General features: G+C 40.5%; 1 protein-coding gene across 13 annotated transcripts in view; it reads left to right on the forward strand.

The window, feature by feature from the left end:
• Positions 1-551: 551 nt before the first annotated feature.
• Positions 552-21,780, forward strand: part of Ufd4 (ubiquitin fusion-degradation 4-like) — a 202,520-nt gene continuing 181,291 nt past the window's right edge. For all 13 annotated transcript variants that reach the window (XM_067132895.1, XM_067132894.1, XM_067132899.1 and 10 more), the window contains exons 1-2: positions 552-690; positions 10,759-10,819. The gene's annotated coding sequence lies outside the window, so the exon portion shown is untranslated. The remainder of the gene's footprint in view (positions 691-10,758; positions 10,820-21,780) is intronic.

Here is a 21,780-nt window from a genome sequence, read left to right on the forward strand (position 1 = left end):
GAACATAACCAATAATCAGAATAATGAGTACATTAGGAAACGTATTTCGCCAAAGCAAAATCCATAACACTACAAGTTGCAAGGTTTGACAGATAAAATTCAGAAACAAGCGTTCATTCGTCTGCACGATGTGGTTGACTTTAACTAGCAGTGAACAAAGTCCACTGACACTTAAAGTACTTGTATATGAATAACCAGGAATGACGCATTTACTCTGAGAATATGATGCACTAGTACCAAGCACGTGGAACACCTAAATTAGGGGTAGGTGCATTTGGGCAGTAGCGCATTCAGGTGTACGGTTTAGGTCATATGTATTCGTTCGTACTTACCTGTCCTACGTCCGACACAGATCCGCCGAGCAGCTGGTTCCAATCATATAAAAGGTTTCAGAAATGATTCCAGTCTTGAGTAGCTTATTTCTATGCCCACACTGATATCAAACAGGTTTATTTATATCTATTTTAAAACAGTCTAGAGAAATATTGCAGCTTCCCTGCAAAGGAGGCCGAAAAAGACATTTTTAAAAGACTGCATAATATTGACATGGGCTTAATTCCCATCTGTTTTCGTCAGTCAACTGTTCGCTCTGTGAGAAGTAAGAAGGTATACCGTCGCGCTGAAGTGGAATAGAGGTGTTTGTCGCGAATGGGCTTTAAAAGTTCATCTGATGATAATGGTGTATAAAAGGTATGTTGCGAGAGTCGAGAGGGTCTTATTTATCACGCCGAGCAAGTGCAGGGAGAGGGAAAGAGGAGAGAAAAGGCTGACGGTGGTGAGTAGCTCAGATGCTCGTTTTGGGGGGGGGTGTCGTCGCTCTCCATTGCAGCAGACGAAATAGCAGTAGCATTTTGTCGCAGCCGCTTTATCGATGGACGTAACCTTTCGGGGGTTATTCTTGGGCGGCGAGAAAATCGACGCATTTTCTCTGTTGCCGCCGGGGAGGCTGAAAAGCCGTGTGTTTCGAGTTATAACCAGCCGAGGCTAGTTTCCGAGGAAGGAAGGTGCTTGACGGACGGCTGTTTACCATTGGGAACCGGAATTTCGTCACTCGACGTTCTTCGCCAGTCGAGGCTGGAAGTCGATGCTGGAATGGATGTACCCGATTAAAATTTAAATTGGGTCTTTTGACATGCATATTGACGAGAGGCGAGCTTGTTAATTATCGTGACAAAATAAAACCTGACGCAATCGTGTACCAATTTTTCCTGCTCCTTAGACTTGAGGTACTCGTAGCAGCCTGGCCTTATTTTTGTCCGGTTTTGACATATTCTTGCAAATGTTTTTTTATTTCCTCTTACTGTGTATCTAATATCTATGGATTATTTAAATGTAGAATTTTTTAGTTTAGGTAGGTTTCGTCACGTTGAACAACTTTCATTCTATGCAAAATTATTCATTTGGGGTCATTCTTAATGAGCTATAGGCGCGTCCCTTAGACATAAGACCCGAAGCTTTTATAATTACTATAAATCACCAATTTGAACAGTTTTTCTCTCGACACGACCTGGCAAAAGGACCAGAATACATGTACCCTAAATGCTGTTTTATTTTGGTAAGAATATATTTTATACAGAATGTCTAAATGTAAAATCTCCAGTACCGAAAATAATGGAGAACCACAATAGGAAATCGGGTTATTGGTGTTTGGGAAATAGCATAAAAACTGCAGAGAGAGCAACCTGACCTAACCTGTCGTAGGGAGCTGTCCTACCTGACTGGTTCCTCCCCTCCCTGGGTGACCTATGGTGCAGTAAATCGTATAATGAAGTACAGGACTATATCCTATCCTAACTGAACTCGTATAATTCATCACTTCATAAAAATTAAACCATCTGTTAGATACTATGCTTAATGGTATGTTTTTACTGTAATACCAGCACCACCCCCTTGAGTGCTGTATTTAGTACTAGCCCCATGGGAATGAATGTTAAAATATAATTGAAAGGTGGTAAAGATCTCTGTAACAGAAAATTTCTGATGCATTTTAATTTGATTTTTGCATTAAGTACAATTGGGGGACTTAGAGTACTGCGTATAAACTCCAATATCACGTTGAGATATTAAAGTAAAATAATAAAAACTAGTCATATGCTACATCAGATTACAAATATTCTGACATCCATTTTTTTTAATCAGATTACAAATTTTCTGACTTTTTTTTTTTTTCTTCTCCCCATTATTGTTAGACTTGGAATTGCTCCGTTATAGCCAACCACTGATTCTGATAGAAGTGGAGGTCATATTCATTGAAAAATTACCAAAAACTAATAAAATTCTTTTTACTTTGAACAAGAGACCCAATAGTGTCTCATAGTATTCTAAATTAGTACAGTTGGTTGCATGCTTGCATGTGCAGCAGCTAGAATGAAGAAAGACAAGTTTCTTGAAAAAATATTTCATTTAAAAAATTAATTATGCAAAAGAAGCATGGTCACTGAAAGCAAACAGACGAATGAGGGGTCAGCTTTGAAGTGTGTACAGTATATATTACTATTAGTCGTTACAATGCAGTACAAAAAAGTATTCCCAAGGACTTTTAAGGTAGAGTACCCTTCTTATCTCCAAAGAACTGAAAAATAAGTGGCTTTTAATGTAAATTTATCTTAATATCTGAATTTGAGATATGTTTGGTGTGATTTTATCATACATGCCAAAAGGTCATGTTACGAAGTTAAAAGATATCCAGTATCCTGACTTGTCATTTTCTAAAACAGTACGTGAACCTGACTGTAGTGAAATTCTAACCAAACACAAAGCTAAGTTAGGGCACTATATCTTACCTGATTGGAGGAAATGCCATTCCCCCACATTCAGATGGACTTGAGCACCTTCACTTATAAAGTAACAATATTTGCTTGCATGCTTCATTTATTTATTGCCCTCTTTAAGTTTCCTCCAAAACTTTCTGGCCAAAGACTTTTTTGGTCACCCTATGAAAATACAATCACCCATTTAGTGTATGTTAAACCCAGGTCTAGCCCTCATTTCCTGTCTTAGCCTAGATAAAATGTTCTTAGGATGGCCTAGGCCCATGTGTCCATAGCAGGCTATATTAAAATGAAATCAGTTAATAGATTTTCACTGTTTGCAAGCAAAGCAAGGCTTAAAATTAGGCTAGGTGTAACCTATTAGGATAGTTCAGCATAGCCAGCCCTCATTTAAGTGACTTCTGTCCTGCTTCCATATGAGGACAGAACTGACATAGACTACCATGGACACTTTATTCTACATTTCCCATCGGGATTTTACTCGTGGGTCAAGGATATGAAGTTGAACTAGCCCAGGTTAGGTCTTAAATGTTAGCAAAGGTAAGTTTATTGGAAAGGTTTTTATGAACCAACGCCAACATTTTAGGTGAAACAAGTGTGATGCCTGTGCTGACACAGGAGAATCAGTTAACCAGCCACTTGAATGTAGGAGACGTAATACTAATATATATGAAGACAGATATGGTAGATATTCCTCCTAACTAGAGGAAAAAGTAGCCTGTCTGATGTTTGCTTAGAATATGAATAGGCCGTATAGCCTGGTGTGTTTTATGCACTTAGAGGTTCACAAGTAAAGAATTTGTAATTGTTCTGGGAATTGTAATAATGAGGATAAGCGTGTTTTTGTGTAGACATTTAGAATACTTAGTTTTGCCATGTAGCCTGTGTAACAGGGACTGAAAGCTTGTCACATAAAATTAATTATTTTGTGGTCTGTTTAGTAAATTATTTCCATTTTATATTGTATTCTTACAGTAATTATCTTGTAGGGGTGTGCAGTAATTTTTTGCTCACTACTTAAACATCAGGAGGGCCAGGTTTTGCGACTCATTTTAATTATGCTCTTCCTGAGTGACTTTACATGTCATATCTGTTTTCTAGAAAGTGGGCCTTTTTCTTTTTTCGTTTGCAAAGTGTTTAAAAGACAGTTTGGTATATAACTTCTCCTTCCTAGGGTGTGGCTCTGCAGATTTGTGGAATGCTGTATTCAGTAAAAGGCTAAAGCAACCTTCCCCAAAAGAAAAGTTGCAGTTGTGGTTGCTGTATGGGTTATAATAAAAGATTCCTAGTGTCTCATTAGAAGCTGCAGGTGTCCCATGCTTTAGCTACTTTTGTTCATCTTTACTGAAGATAATTCCATCTAAAGGGTGGATTGTTGTTGAGGGACATGCATACATAATCCATCTAAAAGGTGATCTGGGTCATAAATTTACATTACCTTATATCATAATTGCCAGAATCCTGCAACAACTAGTGATTCTGTTCTGCAGTTTCTTTAGCTTCAACAAAAAGCCCTTTCCTTGGGCCCCTTTTTTGCCTTCAAGTTGGCATAAAGGGCTTGAAGAAGGTTGATGAAGGGACAGCCAGGCTGGTCTTTTCCCTTCATTATGTCTTGAGTTGTTCCCTTGTATCCTTTCTGACTTGTCATTCTGATTGAGAGTCTTTTCTCACAGTTTTATGTCCCTGTAGGTGGGTGGTGCCATCAGGGCACTGTAGGCATTACTTGAGGTTCTTTGCAGCATCCCTTTGGCCCCTAGCTGACACCCTTTTCATTCCTTTTACTGTACATCTGTTCATAGCTTTTGTACCATGCTTTCCACCTTCTCCTAACAACTTTTTCACAGTGCAACTGCGAGGTTTCCCCGTGATAAACCTCTTAAGCCATTTTTACTCTAGATTTTCCTTTCATCACTGATTGCCAGCAATGGTGCCAGCACTTGGCTCTTTTCTTAAATTTCATATGCCCTTCCATTCACGGTTTTCTGTGGAGTGTTTCTTCTCCAGTTGGAGTAAGACTGTTATGGCTCCCCTTGAGGACCAAATTCTGGAAGTAGTGGCCTGTCTAGTTAGTTATTCATGCCTTTCTATCTGCAAGTCTTTTTGGGAAGCTGCTCCTTTTATGTATTATCCACAATTCCCAGTATGGAGCTGCCTCATGCTTGGTATTGCTAATGGATTACTGGCACACCATCCTCGTATCTATGGTATTATGGGTTGATGGGTCTCTCCCATTGACTGCCTTATAAATTCTTCAGAATAGGTTTGGTTATGGTCTTTGGGTTCCTTCCAGGCTGGTTCCAGTTCTTAGAATAACCAAATTTCATGCTAGTGCTTCGTCCATTCCATTAAATGTTACTGCATCTGCTATCTTGGTTGGCATTCTGTTTTCATTCTACTATATTTGTGTACACTTGTGTTTGTGATCAACCAATGTCCCTGCACTGCTGTCTTGTGACAAATTTTTAGTTTTCTGTAAAAGGAAACTATTGCGCTGGCTTTGTCTGTCTGTCCACTTTCACATCTTGAAAATTATTGAGGCTAGAGGGTTGCAAATTGATATATTGATCATACACCCTCCAGTCACCAAACATACCAAATTGCAGCCCTCTAGTCTCAGTAGTTTTTATTCTAAGGTTAAGGTTAGTCATATTTGTGCTTCAGCAATGATATATGACGGGCCACCACTGGGCCGTGGTTAAAAGTTTCATGGGGCACGGCTCATACAGCATTATACCGAGACCACGAAAGATAGATATATTTTCGTTGGCCCTGACTATATGCTCTAGCAGCTGTACAGAAAAATTGTGGGAAAGAAACTTCGGCACATTTTTTTACTAATCCTTATGATGAGTGTTGTTGCAAAACTGGCCTCCGTGCAAGGTACTGGGTGACTTCCGTTGATTACTAGCACTTTGCAGCAAACCAGGTTAATGTAGGATGTCCCTGGTTGTCAAGCCCTTTAGGGCAAGGAAGCACTTCTTGAGCAGTGCTTCTTCCTCCTCACCTTCTTTGCCTCCCTCATCTCCAGATTATTGAAAGTACAGTACAAGCTAAAAGCTTGGAAGTTAAGGAGTGACTCTTCAGAAAATGGTGACTGTGGATGGAGTGGATATCCTGGTTCACAAGCCTTGGAATGTTGCCCACTGTCATTTTTAGCCCCATTACATTCATCCCCTCGGGACATGCCCATGGCTGGCCTTCTGGTCTTGGAACAGTACTAGTAATGTCCAGCTCAATACCACAGTTGGGATCCAGTACCTTCCAGGCAAGTTAACGTAACTTTTCACTGCATCCAAGTACTGTAGTAGTTTCTGGGCTTATGGCTGAAGGCAGAGGTTTTGTCTTCAGTCACTTGGTATCCTCTGATCATAACTCAGTGCCCAAAGTAATCTTTTTGTAATACTAGTCAAGATTTTCTGATTGAGTTGTTGTGTCTTATCAACCCACTTCAGTGAGAGCCTCCTTAGTTTATAGTGGATCTGGGTGGGCTCAGCAGTCCCTTGCATTTGAAAACACATCAGGCAAGGGTGGAGAGGCTTTTCTGTGATGACACAAGACTCATATGTGATTGTAGTGGCCAAGGTTCCTCCTCAGACTGGAGTAGGTTGATTGCTTGATCTGTAAATCAGAGAATTCTCTTTCTTCCTCTTGCCACTACACACTAGTTGAATGCACTATTGCTGATACCCCTTTCAAGTTTGGGGCTTAGGTTTCTTAGTGATCCATTAGCATTCTGACTCATGAAAACAAGATGGCTGTTCTTGGACCTACATCCAAGCAGGGGCTCATGTAAATTGGTTGGTCAGTGTTGGTTACTGCCTTGTCACGTAATTTCCCGTATGTTTTGCAACTGGAGACTTTTCATTGGCAATGTTCATGCAATTCCTTGGGAATCTATCATTAGTCCCCTCCCTGAGGTTGAGAAAATTGCTTTCTGGTGACCTTTCTTTAACCTTGTTTTGCTGATTTAACTTATTAGGTGATGTTAAATGGATTAGATAAGATAGTCTAGCTTTGATTAGAGCAGTTGATAGTGCAATTTACCATCTGCCTCATGAATTGTTTTTTGGTTGGTAGTTTTAGAATTTGTAATGTTCTCAATAAGGAGTTTCAGTAATCCTAGAGTCTTTTTGGCATTATACACCCTAATAATTGCAGTACTGTACTTTAAATTTGTTTACACACTTAAATGATGATTTCTGGTTACAAGAAAAAAGGCAGTATATTGTGGATGTGGGAAGAATTTTTCAGCCAGAAAAGACTAAAGGTAATACTTGTAAGATTGCACAAGGTTTGCAAATTCTGTTTCTCAAGACAAATGAATCTTACATTTTAGGCTGGGTTTGTTCATACTGAGATACAGACCTCCATCTTAGGTTACACCCCTGATGGAAGGTGGTCTAATCTTTGAGCCTTAGTTGTAAAGTAGTTTATTAATGGTAAATGGGTTAGGGTCATGGGATCCACCCAAGAGCGTGGCTATCAAGTGTTGCTTTTTATTGGCTGCAATGTTGTTCAGATGTCAGCTGCCTCTAGGCTTGTATTATTACAGGGTTTACTGTTGGAAAGCTTGACAGCTTTTTCTGATAAACTGTACTGATGTTGACAATGGGTGTCTGGAATTGTGTGTAATACAAATGATGCCTGATACTAAATCTGAGAAAGGTTGATCAGCATCATTGTTCATACTGTGACTTGGTCCGAAGACGTTACGCTCATCTAAACAGTGATAGACCTTGACTGGCTGTTGGATGGTGCGATGAATGCTTTTGGTATTTCCATCGGCCCTTCCATTCCCACCTGTCCTGCTTCTGCTATGCCAGTGATGCCAAGGTATCTCAATGAGCAAATGAGTTGTTGAAATTCCCTTGAAATTTTGGGCTAACAAGGGATCCATCCCTCATTGCTTGCCAGAGCACTTAGTCTAGGGCAAGAGGTTGATGCCTGCTTTGGCACAAAGTGGATGCTGCTACTTGAGCATTAGCTTCTCTGGTTGAGACTACCATTGCTGATGTTTCTACAGTTGCTGGGTTAGCAGCTCTTGCTACAACTCCTGCCTCTTCAGGGATGCCTGCCTTGACTATGTCCTTGCTGGCCCTGGAAGAGGCTGGATAGCTCCGTTGTCACAAGAGGTTGAAGAAGTGCTCTTGTGCTTATTCCTCCCATTCTTCCTCACTGCTGCCATTCTTCTTTTCTTCCTCCCCCTCCTGATAGTCTTCTTCACCTTCACCATCTCTAATCCAGTGGAAGTCCGGGAAGAAGGCCCTGCAGGTATCCCTTTGCTCAGAGGCTCAAGAAGTCTGCTTGGACTCCTCTTCAGACAGAGATGCCAGTGACTGCAACCAATCATGGGAGCATCTGACCTTGCTGGGAGTGGATGGAACACATTAAGATCTTGTTGCTGACCAATACTGATTCATGAGCCTGTTCATGGCCAGTCTTCTCAGGAGAGGAGGGATGACCCTAACTCTTACCTCCCTGCTTGTACTTCTCCAAAGTTGCAAAAAGGAAGAGACCACACTTTCCTGAGCTTTTAACTCTCATAATCTGTCCCCTGACAATCAGAGCATGACTGCTCTCCCATGTGGCATACTATCTAGGACCAGCCATGATCCAGTACCAACCAGCACAGAGCCATTCGTGTGCACTCCAACTCTCCTAGATTGGTTAGCAGGGCCAGCTTGGCTAGTTCTGTTACTGGTTCTAGATCTAACACTGTACAGGGTTAGTTCCATCGGTACACCACGAGGTGCATTGCAGGCGTTACTAAAGGTTATTAGCAGCTTCTCTTCAGCCCCAAGTGCACCCACTATTTTAGCCCTTTAGCCCCATTCCCACTTCCTTCTAACATTGGCATCCAACTTCTCAAACTATTATTTCTTAATGCAACTATGCGACTGTTTCACCTTAGATTCTTGCACAGTACTTTACTTCATCTTATGTTTCTTAAATGTAGATACAATAATACTGTCTAACCAGTCCAGTCCCTCTTTTCACTACCTTAGTGCTGAAAGTGCCCAGTGCTTTGCTTCGTTTCCTAAATTTCATCATTCATTTAGTCTAGGCATAACACTAATGGTCTGCAGAGTAGGAGCAGGCTGGTGCATCTTTTCCTCCTGTTTTGATGCACACACTTTCTCAATTTGTTGTGGATGCTGTAATGCCCAAGGGTCCCTTGCCTATGGAGTAGTAATGGCCTGAGTTTGAGAGGCCCTTTTGCAATGTCATACAGGTCTCCCTTGGCACCCAGCATCCTCCATTAAGTGCAGTGTAGGTATCCCCATTGGCTGCATAATACAAGACTTGTCCCAGCAGGTGGACTTCTCAGTTTCTGGACAGAACAGCAGCCTTTACCTTGGATCAGCTTCTGCTTGTGTAGTGGGAGCCTCCTTGTTAGCCGATGTAGGAGGCATGGAGTGCCTGGCTTTGAATTTGCATCAAGCATCATTGTGGTTGGCCATTGGTTCAATGTACTTTCAGGTGTCTTTTGAGGAAGACTGACATTTCAGAGGCTGTTGGTGTGGGGAGGAAGGATGCGGACAATCTTTTCACTACATTCAGTTATGCATTATGGAGGCAGACTTGCCTTTGAAACAGCCCTGTAAGTTTTTTGAAGAACACTAGTGAGTAATCTGTTAACCACGGCAAAATAGGATACTCCCAGTGTTCTTCTCTCCTTTCTTGGACCCATGGGATGTAGTGGAGGATTGACAACTTGTGCATCCATGTCTTTTCTCCAGTGAGCTTATTTGTCTATTTTCAGTTAGGTATTGGTCATAGTCAGTCTTAGGATGAACTTGGTGGTTCCTATTCAGCCACAGGCTAAGTGGTTTTCTGATCTGCTGGAATTTATCAAGGCACCAATAGAGGTAGCCTTATGGCCCACACTACTTCACCAGCTGAAGTACTATAAGGTCATGAATATGGTTGTGTTTTGGTTGGAGATCATGTGAGAGAGAGGCTTTTCTTACAAGGCTGTGTGCATGTAGCCAGGTACGTTCTGCAATTGTACTGCAGAGTGTATCAAACTAAGGTGCTACCCTCCATCATTGATATTATGAGAGGGATCTCAGTGGTTGAAGCCACTTTTTAGCAGATTGCAGACTTTTTAGTCTATCTCCGTTGAGGCAAGGTCAATTGAGCTAATCTTTCTCACGAGGAGCTTTAGCTGGGCTGCCCAGTGCTGTAGACATGGTATAGCTGTCTGAGCTCCATTGGACAGGGGAAGCATCTTGCCTAAGGGCAGTTGAATAAAGGGGCCCATGGCATTTATGTAACTTGCTTTTCTGGCCAGATATAGGGGAGTTACAAAACAGAGCATCCTCTCTTGACTGATATTTAGTTGTCATCACATGTAGCTCACTTTCTTCTACATTTTAACCAGGGTTTGTTGATAAAGCATTGTCATCCTTGGATCTGATTGTGATAATATCGTTACCTCCCAGACTGGTATTCCAGTCATGTGTGTAAATATAGGCTTCACTTAATTTTTCTAGAGCAAGGCTTCAAGAAAAGCCAAACTGGTACACAGCCCTGTCAGCTAAGAGTTTTTAGGACTTTCTGGAGCAGTGTTTAGGCCAGCTGTACAGGTGATTGCTGGAATCATCCATATGTGGCTGGAATGCAGTCATGGTCTTTGAGCCTAATGGGTGTGTCTCCTTTTGGGAATAAGTCTGAGATTCTGGCTAATTTTCTACTCGTGTTAAGGCATAGAAACTTTATTGCCATTAGTTAACTGCTTTGTTACCAAGCTTCAGTGGCTGCTCCCACTTTTGCCAAAAGTATGTCCTTAAAAGGTTTGTATATTTAGTAAAAATGCAAGTAACTTACGCCATTCAGTTTTTTGTTGGTGTTAACATCCATAAGTTTTACTTCGTAATTGAAAAAATTATCCGTGTAACTTTCTAGTGTTATTAAATGCAATTTCTTAAGTTTTTTTATATATGTAGTTAATTTTTTGTAAAATAGTTTTTGTTTTTTCTTTCAGATAATTGGTGAACTAAGTGAGAACACAGAAATTTTAGGGTCATCAGCTGATCCCTCACAAGGTGAGTTAATGTGTGCATTCCCAGTAGTTATTTGCATGATCTGCTCTTTATTCTAATTTGCTCTGTATTGTGTGTTATCCTATGCACTGAGCTTCAGTTAAAAGACCGGTGATTTGTAGTTTAGTGTATACAGGGTTTTAAGAGTGCTGGCTGTTTCTCGTAAGATATTTGTTAATGACACCTCTCCTAAGTTTTCAGACAGCTAATGCCATTGGAAATTTTTTCAAGACTTGAGGCTTTTTCTTTTGGTGAGTGGTCACTTATGGTGATAAAGCATGATAACATTAAGGGTACGGGATATGACAGTATAGACGTGTGAAACCAAAGCACGAACGCTGCTCCAGAAAGTCCTAAAAACTCTTGGCTGCTATCTTTCAGTGTAGCTCATTTCCCATAACACTAAAGCATGCACTTATTTGCCAACGTTCACTAACTGTGGACAAGATTGGGTAGCGTTTTTCCCTAGCCTGACCACGTTAGAGTGAGAAGCGTCCCCATTTGAATGGACCATAGAACTTGGCTGCAACTGGTGAGCTTTTCTGTTTTTGGTGATATTTATAAAAATTTATAAAAGACAGATTGTGTTTAGTGATGCTTTTGTAACATTCCATCAAGTGAAGTCACTGAATGATAATCATCTTCAACCCCTTGATATCAAGGAAGAGAGATACCTGTGTCCTTAGTGCATTTTAGAATACACACACACATTCACACTTTTTTTTTTTATGCCAAAATGTACTAAGGACATAGGTCTCTCTTTCTTGATGTGAAGAGGTCAGAGACAGTTGTTATTCAGTGCCTTCACTTGATGGAATGTTAAAAAAGCATCACTAATTACAATCCCTTTTTTTTTTATTAATATCACTACATATTTCCTATGAGCAGAAAAGCCTACACACTGTTCTATTAGTTGCAGTTGAGTTATAGTCCATTCAAATGGGATACTGCAAAGTACAGTATATTAGTACCCAGTTACTAATATCAGTTTTATACGATACACTTGCACGTGCATAGCCTGTACGTATGTACAGCAGCGCACAGAGATGTGGACCGTGGTATATCGTACTTCTGGATATATTGGTGCGAAATGGAAATATCGATTTGATGGTTTTCACCTCCAGATCGAGCCTAGGCTAATTTCTTTCATTTTTATTTATTATTTTAATTAAATATTTTCCATGTTTATTGTACAGCTAGGGAAAATTTGCTATTGTTACAGTTCCTTTATTAAATTACTTTGCTTTCAACTCAAAAAATTATGCTAAAACTTTTACTGTCCTGCAGTTTATATATTAATAATAAGGCTTTTATCTTCCGTTACGGGTACTGTTTGTATAAATATATGCTTTGTAGCAAAAAAGAAAACTAAACAGGATTATGAGAGAAAACGACTATGCTTACACATAAAGGGGTAACTTGATTGTCACACTTCCGTAAGATGTTTATTTAATTTGTATTATACAGATACTCTTCTTTTTACATTAATATTAATATTTTAAAATTAGTAAATCATTGTTATGAGCATTTTAGGGGTGTATATACTTATGAGTAACAGAGGTAGGAGGGTAATGTAAGATGACTTGGATGTGTTTTGGGATGATGGTTTGGGGTATATTTTTGTTTGAACCATTAAATTAGGGAATGACCTGTCATGAGCATTTTACGATAGTTTAAGGGGTACTGGGTATAAATATACCTGTACTTTATAACAAAAGCGCGCAATCACGTATTTATACGATATACAGGTATTGGGAGTTTCTTTTATATCAGTATAGGCTTGGACGCTTTAATCCGTTATCTCGGTGAGCTACGGTTTAGGTATATATATATTGTGTGTGTGTGTGTATCATATACAGTGTAAATGATATTAGTAACTACAAAAAAATAAACACAACTGTAAGACCATGTTCAGTGGTTTGGTAGCACTAGCAACAGAATTCAACCACCGTGTAACAGTACTGTGTATGAGAACAATGGTTATATGGTCAAACTGCCATTAAGAATGAAGTATGACACCGGAAGTTGCCCAACAAGTAGTAATACTAGTGGCAAATTTACAATACTCCTAAATAAAAGTAAAGGAAAAATGTTGATGTTCACTGCCTTCCACTATTAATCGACCAGTATTAGTTTTTTGGTGGTAACAGCTGTTATTGATGCTCTTGAGTAAATATTGATTGGCTAGAATGTGTAATAGCCCAGTCTCCATTTAATTTTTGTGAGCCATCGAAGTACTGTCATTGTCATCGTTAATGCCTCCAGCACTATGTGACACAAGGGGCCATTGTGAAGTTCTGTGACTCGTGTCTTTCCTGTGCCTTCCTCTAATCTCCACTCAAATCCAGCCCTCCCTCTCATAGTTCTCACCCAAGAAGAGCTTATTGCTTATCCTGTCACCTTACTGCTAACGCGTTTCGTAAAACGTGCTATAAATATAATCTTGCTTTCAGTACAGTTCTAGTGTGATTTCTGAATCTTATTCAACCTATTCATTTTGTGAGTTGCTTTTTAATGGTCATTTCATTAAATAAGTGAAAGTGTACTGATTATCGCTCTTCCTATACATTTGAAATACAGTACCTCATTTCACCAGCTATCTATTTCATCCCTTTTGTGTATACGGTGGTCTCGGTTTTTTTATACAACTTCTGTCTCTTCTCTGGTTGTATGATGCATTCCATTGGGTAAGCTTTGCAAAGTCCTTACATTCCATTAGGCAAGCTTTGTAAAGTCTTCCATTCCATTAGACAAGTTTTGTAAAGTCTTCCATTCCATTAGACAAGTTTTGTAAAGTCTTCCATTCCATTAGACAAGTTTTGTAAAGTCTTCCATTCCATTAGACAAGCTTTGTAAAGTCTTCCATTCCATTAGACAAGCTTTGTAAAGTCTTCCATACCATTAGACAAGCTTTGTAAAGTCTTCCATTCCATTAGACAAGCTTTGTAAAGTCTTCCATTCCATTAGACAAACTTTGTAAAGTCTTCCATTCCATTAGGCAAGCTTTGTAAAGTCTTCCATTCCATTAGACAAGCTTTGTAAAGTATTCCATTCCATTAGACAAGCTTTGTAAAGTCTTCCATTCCATTAGACAAGCTTTGTAAAGTCTTCTATTTCATAGGCAAGCCTTTTAAAATCTCCCATTCCATAAGGCAAGCTTTGTAAAGTCTTCATTCCGATAGGCAAGCTTTGTAAAGTCTCTCATTTCATTAGGCAAGGTTTGTAAAGTCGTCCATTCCATTAGGCAAGCTTTGTAAAGTCTCCCATTCCATTAGGCAAGCTTTGTAAAGTCTCCCATTTCATTAGGCAAGCTTTGTAAAGTCTCCCATTTCATTAGGCAAGCTTTGTAAAGTCTCCCATTTCATTAGGCAAGCTTTGTAAAGTCTCCCATTTCATTAGGCAAGCTTTGTAAAGTCTCCCATTTCATTGTTTGTAAAGTATTTCATTAGGCAAGCTTTGTAAAGTCTCCCATTTCATTAGGCAACTTTGTAAAGTCTCCCATTCCATTGGCAAAGTGTCTTTTTTGAATTTAGTAGCTTAAAATATACAATTTTCTGAACCCCTTTTCAATATTTAATCCATGCCAGTATTCTAATCATTGTTGCAGTATTGTCATGACTAAGGCCGAAATAGGGATAAGAAGTAGGAAACTGGCACCGATTTTAGCATTTATGAACCTTTTCGTCTCTAGTGTTCAGTACTCCGTGAATGGTATGTTTGTAGTAAGCCGTCGGAAACTGCATTTTGTTTGGAACTTATGTTGCTAATATGTGATTAAACCCTTAATGCTACTGAATTGATTTAACCCACGTACTATCAGAAAGAGAAGCACGTTATTATTATTATATTACAACCCTAGCTGCAGCTATACTTTGATAGCAGAATGCAGCAACGCCTATGGCCCAAATAGGGATAGCTTCCCTGTAAAGAAAAAGAAATGAAGTTAACTACTGGATTATACGAAACAACAAAGAGAGACAAACGAGGTAAACAAAAAAGGAATAAGTTGGATGTTAAGTTTATGGTGAACCCATGAAAACTTGGGTGCTTGGTCATTGAGATTTGGTCATTTTCTTTTTCACGAGGTTCTCTGTCGGTCTCAAGGGCACACTGTAGTACACATACCAACACTGACGTACCGCAGTGGTTGTTTGGAATCCTAATCTCGGCGGCACAGTAACCTAACTATAATTTTGTTGGTTGGCAGCCCTGTTGGATTTTAGGCTTATGTATTTAGTTGAGTTTTTTGTGTGTGGAAAAGTCTGATAGTGACATCGATTTTAGAGGGAATGATGGTGTTTTTGCCGGGGGGAGGGATTGGGGTTGGTGTGGGAAACATTCGTGTAGGTTGAGAAGGATGAGTCAGTCAACAAGGAAGTATTTGGAGGAAGAAGGTAAATGGGACCCCGTTCTGGCTCTTACATGAGAGAGGATGGGGCAGGGAGGGGTGGGAGGGTAGTTGTGATGAACCAACCATCGTGTCCCCCCCTCACCCCTCCCATCTCGTTCTTATACCCCCCTCCTCCTTCCTGGCTGACCCCTTCCCCAGTGAGTTTAGTATGTGGTGCTGCTTGGATGATGCCCTTGACCTTATGACCTTTTCATCTTCCTGCCTCCTGCGTTTGTAGGTGTTCAGATATCGCCCAGGAATTTTTGATCTAAGAATTGTTGGGTAGGATCATTTAGATCATAGTGGAATAATGATTCTGTACCGATGGATACTGTCGTCGTAACGGAAGTTGGTATTTAGTTTGATTAGTAGTATTCACCACTCGCATTTGTCTCCGGTTGCTTCCTGGTACCAGTAATAGCATACTTGTGCTTTGTTTCATTAGTGGTGTTGCACTGCGTGTTTTTTCAATGTTTTTCTGGGCATGGGTAGTTCTGCCTGCAGTTGCGTATGAAGGCCTCATCTGATTTCGGGATCTTTTTTTTTCATATATTTTGGTAATGATAGTTTCTCCTTGGTGAAGTTTTTTCATATATTTTGGTAATGATAGTTTCTCCTTGGTGAAGCTGTGTGACAGGCGCTGCTCCCGTCATCCTGATTTTGTAATAGGGGAAATTAGCAGATAGGACTGACTGGATGAGTGTAAAAAGAGAATCCTAGGTGCGAGCGATCTTTGTTTCTTTGTTCCGTGGCTTGAAGCGATTGGCACCCGTAAGGTTGGTTGCAGCTGTTGGCTCGATTGTTGTTGAATTCCGTTAGTAACGATGTCTCCGGAGTCCCGGGAGCGATCCTTGGGGTACCCGTCCTTCCCCCATTAACTTTGGATCTGGTGATATTTGTGTTCGTGAAATAAGACTTAATTTTGAAATGTTCTTGCGTACCCAGCTTTGCTTTCTGATTTTTTTTATATCAAAAGTACTCCTTTTCGTGTTTTAAGTAGGGAACACACACACACATTATATTATATAATATATATATATATATATATATATATATATATATATATATATATATATTATATAAAATGTAAATTTTTTATGTAAGATAGGTTTTGAAATTGGTAGAGAAATTTTGATTATTTGTAATCGGGATTGCTGTTGTGAATAGTTGCCTTTCATTGTGGAGGTACGTTTTGACAATGCTTCAGAAAACTCATGCCTGTAAGTTCCTACATCTGCAGAGATAATATTGTCACGCAGTTCATACAGTATCTCTGTTCTGTTACCAGTACTACTTGAATGTTGTTCCTTTTGATCTGTAACTTTCTGCGATCACAAGGTTGGCCGAAGTGGTGGAATTCGTGTTCCCGACAATGGTATTTATAATTCAGAGCATCGAGGGAACATACCCTCTGGTCCGTCACTCGATATCAGCGAGAACTTTGTGGTTAACTGAACTACCCGGTTCCCAAAGTGTCTCATTCCTTTCACGGAAGCTGTCGAGTGGTTTTCCTGGTACCTTTGCTTGCACAAGACCATCTTCATCTAACCGCAACAATTGTTGTGTCTTCATATAGCCTGTGTGGTAGATAGTCATATCGATAGACCAAAGTTGAAAATATGACTTACTGTATAATAGATGTACAATTACGTAGGGTGTATTGAGATGGTCAATATTTTGATGATCATCATAGTACCAGTTTTCCCACCAGATTCTTTTAAATCCTTTTTCTGGTCAAACTTGAAGAATCGTGATATGCATACAGACCCTGTTAGTTTTCTGAGAAAGCTGTTGTGCCGGCTTTGTTTCTCCGTCAGCACTTTTTCTGTCCGCCGTCAGCTCTTAAAAACTACTAAGGCTAGAGGGCTGCAAATTGGATTGTTGATCATCCACCCTCCAATCATCAAACATACTAAATTGCAGCCCTTTAGCCTCAGTAGTTTTTATTTTAAGGTTAAAGTTAGCCATAATCGTGCTTCTGGCAACGATATAGGGTAGGCCACCACCTGGCCGTGGTTAGTTTCGTGGGCCGCGGCTCATACAGCATTATACCGAGACCACTGAAAGGTAGATCTATTTTCGGTGGGCTTAATTATACGATGTACAGAAGACTCGATTGCGCCGAAGAAGCTTCGGCGCAGTTTTTACTTATTTGTCTTTTTGGAAACTTCGTAGTGTTCGTGTAAAGTGTCTTTTATAAGGAAATGGCAATCTGATGACATCTAGAAACCCTGGAGCGGTATTCATTGCCTTATTAACCTGGCGTTATTATATCGGAAATAGTTTGATTTTTGTTCTTACTCGTGGTTACGAACTCTCGTCAGAGCTGGTTTCCGTGATAATGTTTATAATATTTATGAGGTTTGCCCAGGTGCAGCCCCTGAGTTTACTGGTGGTCCAGAGCATCGCCAAAATCAGGTGAGTTGGCCTTTGAATCACGCCGCCTTGATCATAACAGATTTTGGGAGTGTGCTCGTCAGCAGAGGTTTGATTTCTTCCAGAGTTTGAATCTGCATTCAAGTGTCAAAGCATTTCGAGGCATTATGATTGGTGTATGCGTATTAGTGTGTGTGTATATTTTAGAATGTTCGTTTAATGGCTGTGGTTTAGGAGGTGAAGTGGAGGTAAGGTACCAGATCTCTGTTGTTGTTTGTTAAATTAGAGATCGCGTAAATAGCCGTGGGCTGTTATGCTGGCCTAATCCACCAACGCGGTAACCGGGTCCGTTGTTCGTTTTTGTCGTTAAACCGGCGTTCCCCGATGTCTGCCTCGTGTGTATTGTACTTGACGGTGTTCGTTATGTAGCTTTTCGGCATCGTTTCATGTGAGTGGTTCTTCAAAATCATTTCACTTGGCATTATTTAAAAGGCTCAAGATTTCTATGTGATAATGGTGTGAACCTTGATCATATGATTTTCCTCGTAAATTGTTAACGTGTATTTTTCGTGATCTCTCGAATATTCTGCAGCAGGCGTCTTCCTCTCTCCGAATGATATATGTTAAACTCTAATTGTTTATGATGAAATCCAAGGCTGCTGGTGTCACCGGCTGGTACAGCTTGTATCATTGATTTTGTGAAATTTATCCTGCCAAGCCAAGCACTGGGCCATTTGGGCCATAAAGTGCTCAAGACACGAAAAAGGGGAAGTTTGAGTGGTTGGACAGTGAAGTCAAGGGATCCAGAAAATTTAAATGAAGTACTACAAAGATTTAAATGTGGAACTGGGAGAAAACTCCAGTTGCGCTAGATAGTAATAGTTAGAGAGGCTGGACAGCAAGGCTGACGAGAGGAAGCGGGAATGGAGATAAAGTGAAAGGCTGAAATGTAGGGTGCTGATAAGGGTCGAAGGGATGCAGCAAACATTATTGCCTACCGTGCGCCACGTGAAGTGCACAGACGGTACTACCCTCTGTGGGACAGTATCGTGGTCGTGTTCAAGTTTACTTGGCAGAAGCTACAAAGCTCTCTCTCTCTCTCTCTCTCTCTCTCTCTCTCTCTCTCTCTCTCTCTCTCTCTCTCTCTCTCTCTCTCTCTCTCTCTCTCAAAACAATATCCTGGTTTGCAGGCTGAGTTTTTTATTTGTATGTTTAATATGCAGATGGTATGCAATCGGATATAAGCCGGTCCACGTATTGTGCTCGTGGATTTTGTTTTTGACCCCGAAATATTGCCTTGGGTTTTAACATAAAGTAGATTAATTATCTTTTTGCAAAGAGCACTTCATTGCTGTAAAAGGATCCCCGGGTTAGGTAAACACGCGAGACTAAAATGAGACCTCGTGGGGACTGAAATTTCAGCCTTTGGCAAATTTTGTGATTTAATCCATGTCCTCCAGAGCAAGATGTCAGGTGTAAGCGAGATATCTTTGTCCTTGTGATGACCGGTTTGCTGTCAAGTCCAAATGCATTTCTAAACCGTCCATCGTACTCGACTGAGAATTTTACACGAGACTTCCTCTACTGTCAGTAAGTCCTTCTTGACCAAGTTCTTTCCAGAATGGTGTGGAAGTTTGCTTGTCCCAGACTGATCCTGGTGCAGTTTTGGTGTTTTTTCCAGGCGTAAAGCGATTGGGATGTTTTCTTTTAGTATTTCCTGTTGATGAATTGTCGGTCGTAGTATTGAGCTCGATATCATCCCGCACACCTTTTACTGATACAATAGCAGTCGCCAGATAGCCTGTGCGAAAGTTAAGATCAATTTTTATTTATCAGAAATGATTTTCTCTCTCTCTCTCTCTCTCTCTCTCTCTCTCTCTCTCTCTCTCTCTCTCTCTCTCTCTCTCTCTCTCTCTCTCTCTCTCTCTCTCTCGACGTCTCTTTTGTTTAGTAATGAAGCACCTGCTTCCTGCTTCCTTCATTGCCAGTTACCTGCATGTTTTGAATATAAAGTTGTTGACTACTGGCGGGGAGACTTGAGAAGATTACCATAGGCAAGAGGTTTATCAAGAAAACTCCTGGTTTGACATCACGGAGGTCGAACTCCACGTGCCAGTTCTTGTCGTGTTAATGCAGTTTATGCTTATTTTTGGGGGTGTTTTTTTTTTTTAACGATCCTTAAAGCTGTGTTTTCACGTGTGCTTGGGGCGTTCCGCAGCAAAAGTGAAGGGGGCGGCAGGTTGCTGTGGATTTTAGTGGGATCTTTTTTTTGTTTTTATTTACTGACGCTCAGGTGGGTATTTTTTGTAATATTGACTGAGTTCAACAGAATTTGTTTACCTTTATAACCTTTTTTTTTGTGCCTCATTTGTTTTGCACTCTTATAAATATTTTAAACGTAAGTCATTGGAAAAAAAAAACTAACTTCAGTTGAAAAATTCTCCAGTGCTTTCTACAAGATTAGGCGTGTTTGCCTTTCCATAAGATGCGGCGGCAGTTTGTCTTTCTCGGTAACCTTTCTAGCTGCCCCGGCATTCGTATGTGGCTCGTGTTCGTCCCTGTATATATTATTGGTCCCATATCTTCACTTTCATTTTGCTGCTCTGCGACAAGCACTGAATAAGAAATCGTCTCAAAAATAACGCTGCTGGAGGTCTTGAATCTTGTCCCTCCGACAAATATTAATCGGCGAGTTACGTCCTTCGCCCACGCATCTCATGGCTCCAGCGGCTTTAATACCTTGTGGATACAATTAAAATGCGAAAGTATCTTAGATCTTTCTAGAAGACGTAAGTAGACAACTGTGGACGTTGAAAGTGGGAATCGGGGATGTTTGGGACGTCAGAATAAGTCATCCTGTTGCAAAACATCGAATGACAGGTAGTGAGGTCCTCCTGCGTTGCCTCTGGGTCTCAGCTGGGCCAAGTTGACCACCTGTAAAGAGCCCCTGTTAGGGCGCAGCTGCAAAAAAAAATAGGTGCCTACGAATTATTGAATGTCTCGCCAGACCCTGTAGTGAGTGACCTCACTCGTGGTTATCTTGATTTACGCTTATGGTGGTGGATCCACCCGCAGGCCGACTAGAGAGAGAGAGTGGCAGCAGTTACCGGTCTCTCTAACTTATCCTTGCTCCCTGAAGCTTGAATCTGGGGGTCGTTGGTGTGGAAGAAGGATCGTGACAGCTGTTAGTTTGTGCCGAGGCCGCCAAATTGCGTGCATGCTATGAGCAGTAGCAGTATCGCTCGGTAGACTTATTATATTAAGTGCAAATTAAAAAAATGAATTGGTAAGTATGGACGATAAGAAAATCTGTAGTGTTGGAAGCATATTTGCTGAAAGGACTGTAGACATTTATTGTAAAATATGACTCAACTTGTGGGAAGCGTTTTTAGGTAGGGTAGTCTTAAGGGGGCATTGAAATGGACTGGTGAATTGGATGAACAGAGAAAACATTTCTAATTAAGGGAGAAAACGCCACATGAGAGTAAGAGCAGTGTTATTCAGTGACGTACTTTTATTATATTTAAAAAATGTAATAATGTCGCCAATGTCGTTATGGTACGGAAGTATATATGTCTGGTATGGCGGGAAGGGTACGTGACAACTGTTGGCATTGGCGTTTATTGATTGAGATAAGGCCGTCTTAACCTCTCTCCTTACCCAGTCCCCCCTCCCACAAGTAACCCCCTCACCACCCTCCCTCAGCGTTTCTATGGCACCTCCGCTCTGGAGGTATGTCAGCCATCATCAGTTAGTGTGTTTGTGTGTGTGTGTGTGTTTCTGCTCTGTATCCCATTAACGTGGAAGTGAAAGACCTTGTTTCACACCTGGTTACGTGCAAGTGTGTGTGTGGGATGTCCGTCGCAAGAAATTTCTTGCCACTTGAAGAGTGAGTTTCAAGCAAGCCTCGGCCGTGTGGTTGAAATATAAGGTGCGGCGTCAGTGCCAAATAAATATTTATTTTAAAGTATTGCCTTTTAATCTAATCTATTTGAGTTCGCAAAAGCAAAAAGTCAATAATCCTGACTGTGGATAACCGGATGGAATTCTGTTATTGACCGACGACGATAAATGTCTTGACAACAAATGATAATTTGGCAGTCTGCTGTAACTTTGAAATTCAAAAGTAATGCGAAATTGATATTTGAATAAGCGGCATAAGAATATCTTAGAGCTTTTGAGTACAATTTTTCACATC

Source organism: Macrobrachium rosenbergii, chromosome 32 (genome assembly GCF_040412425.1).
Source record: "Macrobrachium rosenbergii isolate ZJJX-2024 chromosome 32, ASM4041242v1, whole genome shotgun sequence".
Lineage (NCBI taxonomy): Eukaryota > Metazoa > Arthropoda > Malacostraca > Decapoda > Palaemonidae > Macrobrachium > Macrobrachium rosenbergii.